At 52.1% G+C, this 3,789-nt stretch overlaps 1 protein-coding gene across 2 annotated transcripts in view; it reads right to left on the bottom strand.

Annotated features, from left to right (window-relative positions):
• PPM1K (protein phosphatase, Mg2+/Mn2+ dependent 1K) overlaps positions 1–3,327 on the bottom strand; it is a 29,813-nt gene extending 26,486 nt beyond the window's left edge. For both annotated transcript variants that reach the window (XM_004703257.2, XM_045284090.1), the window contains exon 1: positions 3,198–3,327. The gene's annotated coding sequence lies outside the window, so the exon portion shown is untranslated. The remainder of the gene's footprint in view (positions 1–3,197) is intronic.
• Positions 3,328–3,789: the final 462 nt, after the last annotated feature.

The raw sequence follows: 3,789 nt of genomic DNA, 5'->3' as shown, positions 1-3,789 counted from the left end.
AGACTGTAATGGGTTACACGTGTAGAAAGCCCAGTCTGTCGCTCTCAGAGCTGCTAGTGGTTTCAAATTGCCGACCATGAGGATTGCAGCTCAACAAGTAACTACTACACCACCAGGGCAAAGTGGATGCCACTCAATTGTAATTGATGCCACTAAATTGAAGGCAGGAAAAACACTGAAGTGGCAATTGTTGGGTTCTATACATTTTGCAACGGTAAGTTGCCCAACTAAGCTATTTTAAGGTCCAGTGGTCCACACTAAACTACAGGGTGGAGAAAGTGGCTAGCCTGGCACACCCACACAGAACAAGTCAAGAAGAAAAAAGAGAGTGAGGGACTGCATCCTACACTGGCCCTTCAAGCCCTGAGGAGGATGGTCCTGCACGGAGCTGCTAAGGCACAGAGAGGACTATAGGGCCAAGAGCTCAAGACATGATGTCCCCTTGCTGGAGCACACTGCAACAGAGGACACACGGCAGGGAGTGTGTCCAATCTCATCTGGCACCCACCCCGATAGTGGTGTGAACCAAGAAGGGAACATAACATATCAGCAATGGGAGTAAAGCAAAGCCACAAGCTCCTGAGGTGCCCCCAAATAGACTTCAGGCTAGGAGGGGCAGGTCCCAGAACCCCCCAGGACCAGTGGGGAGATAGTCATAAAGGTCAACAGACAGACCTGGAATTATGTATGCTTTTTTGGTTTTGTTTGGCTAGGGTTCAGTTTTTCCTCTTTTTATTCAATCTTTTGTTTCCTTTTTGTTTTGTTACTGCTGTTTTGCCCACACATATAAGATAGGACAGGGAAGCAAGGCCGAGGAGAAAGCAGCTAGACCGATGGTTCCAGAGGGACTTGGGGGAGGAGGCTGGGGAAGGGAACAGTGAGCAAACAACTCCATAGACAGGGGAACAGCTAGGAAATTAAAATCAACAGCAAGGAGGATGTAGAGATCTCGATGGTGTTGAAGAAACAGCAATTTAGCTGAGAGGGATTACTAACGGGCTGAAAGAAGGGCGACGAGCATGATTGGGGGTGGGGGGTGGAGGAAGGTAAAAGGAAATAGGAAAAACCTAGGAAGCAAAGCTATGGATAGAGGTATAAGCATAGGTGTGTACATATGTCAATATATTAAATCATAAAAATAGAGGTATTGGCCTATGTACATATATTTACATGGCAAAACATTGAAGAAGTGGATGTGCAAGAACACTATGTTCTAACAACCTAGCATTCTGTGATGCTCACCCTCCTGGCATGATTGCTGAAGACAAATGAAAGCAAATGTGGTGAAGAAAGCCCATGGTGCCTGGGTATCAAAAGATGTTGTGCCTGGGGTCTTACAGGCTTGAAGTTAAACAAGCGGTCATCTAGCAGAGAAGCAACAAGCCCACAGGTAACAGGCATCAGAAGACAACACCCCCCAAAACCCCCCACATATTTTTGAAAACAAGGGGGGTCGGCGCAGAGACCCCAAACCCATCTGTAGACAATAGGACATACCCTCGCAAAAGGGTCACAAGGAAGGATGAGTCAACCAGGATGCAGTATAGCACTGATGAAACACAATATTCCTCTGGTTCTTTGAAGCTTCCTCACCCCCCACTATCATGGCCCTATCCTACTTTTACGTTCTGGCTAGACGGAGTTTATACACCAAAGCAGGTAGAGATAAGAACTCACAACACGGATACCAGGAAGGTAGGGGGAAAGGTGGGGGTGGGGGGTGGGAGGGAAACCGTTTGCAATGATCAACGCTTAACCACCACCACCCCACCCCCTTCCCAGGGGGCGAACAACAGAAACGTGTGTGACAGCAGTCAGTGTGAGGTATGAAAATAATAATAATTTATAATTTACCAAGGGTTCACGAGGGTGGGAGCATAGGGGAAGGAGGGGAAAAGGAGCTGATACCAAGGGTTCAAATTGAAAATACATGTTTAGAAAATGATGGCAACATATGTACAAATGTGCTTGATACAATTGATGTATGGATGTGGTAAGAGCCCCCAATAAAATGATCTTTAAAGAAAAAGATCCAGCGGTGCATCTGCTCGTTTCCAGTAAACAGACACACAGTGAAGCACACACAGTGACACTCGCGTGTTTCATTCTTCTTTCAGGCACACCACCACACCATTACAATCTGTCATATCCGAAGCCATTCCAAAGCCATCTGAGCACCTCATTCTATCCACATGCGGTGCCGGAGAGTGCATAGGCCTACAGCCTTGTTGCACATTCGCAGAAGCCAGGAGAGCTTTAGGGGACTCGAAATCGTCTGGCCATTTGTACGCAGAGCCTCTTTGTTCCTTCCGGTGAATTCTCGAAATTTTCCGACAGCAGCGACAAGGCCTTGAGATCATGGTTCCACTCCTGGCAAATGAAATCCCTGAGCCCACAGATCGAAACCAATCAGGCTTCCGCATCCTTCTCAATAAGGATCCCCGGTAGAGTCCATCCCCTGGGCAGTTCACGATCCTGGACTCTAGGGTGCAGCTTCTCGCCGTGGCATATGCAGCTAGAATACCCTGCCGCGCCACACCCCAGCGCTGGCAGATGGCTTGGTTCTCCCAGTACCTTCGGCCGCTGGGTCTCCCACCTCCCAACCTCTAGCTCGCATACAGATCCCAGGCGTCGCCCTGTCTCACTCGCTCGGGCAACAGCAGCTGCTGCTGCGACAGGACCCTGCTCCCCTCAACAGCATCCTTGCTTCCAGGAGCTTCGAGCTGGGCGCCCTCGGAGTCTCACTGGAATAAACGGAGGCAGGCGAGATGGGAGAAGGCAGGTGCTGCTTCCCTTCCATCCTCCCAGCCCGCCTCCCTCCGCCCTGGGCATCCCCACCTTTCAGACCCAGCCCACCCCACCCACTAGGTGATAGGTACCACATGCACCTTCAGAAAGGGCCAAGTTCAAGGCTTGGAGTGCGATCTGGACAGGAAACGCCACTAGTGGGCCACAAGGCGACACGGCGCTCTTGACCTCAAAAGGGAAGAGAGATTTGCACAGAGAAGAGCGCTTGACTGTGGGGCCTGGTCCGAGGGGTCTCCTAATCAAAGCAACCCCCCCTTCCTTTTAAACCCCCCCGCCCTTTAATCTCCATTCCAGGGGGGGGCTGGGGTCGATGGGATAAGCCCCGGCCAATAAATAACATTATAAACGATTAGCAGAAATAAAGGAATCGCGCTCTTTTGGCCGCTTACCTCGTGGTTATGGTCCTGCGAATGTGTTCATTAGCCAACGGAGGGAACGGAAGGGCCTGTCAATTCGATCGCCTCCTCCGTTGTTCCTGATCTCCAGAGCGGGCTTGCCTGCTGGAAATTCTCGAAAATATTTCAGTGCTGTTGGCCTGATGGCCAAGGAGGGGAGTCTGTTTCCGCGGACTGACAGCCACGCCCGCCAATCCGCGTCGGGCGAGTGGGCGCGGAGGCCGCCTGGGCGCCCGGCGGCAGCTAATCACAGACGCCGCTGGGAACGAGCCTCTCCCGCAACTGCAATTAGACCTCGCAGACATCCCGCTGCCCTCGGCAGAGCGACAGGGATAGGGCCCAGTAGCGGCTGGCGACGGCGCCCCGCCCTCCACAGGGCCTGGGAGCGCGGGCCAATGAAGGGGCTCCTGGTGATGGGTGGGGCCGCGGGCTTTGCACCAAGCCTGGGTGTGGAGGAGGAGGGTGTGGCGCTGCGGTCAAGGGGGCAGGGTTGTGACCACTGGGACACCGAACGCCTGCACTGACAGTCCTTCGTCTCTGAAAGTCTACCCGTTTCCTGCTGTTCTTTAAAACGTTCCTGTGAATC

The sequence above is a fragment of the Echinops telfairi genome, unplaced genomic scaffold, assembly GCF_000313985.2.
Source record: "Echinops telfairi isolate 266 unplaced genomic scaffold, ASM31398v2 ScPeMD7_7468;HRSCAF=8506_0, whole genome shotgun sequence".
NCBI classification, from domain to species: Eukaryota; Metazoa; Chordata; class Mammalia; order Afrosoricida; family Tenrecidae; genus Echinops; species Echinops telfairi.
Note: the sequence above shows the minus strand (reverse complement) of the source record. Positions and strands in the feature narration are given on the sequence as shown.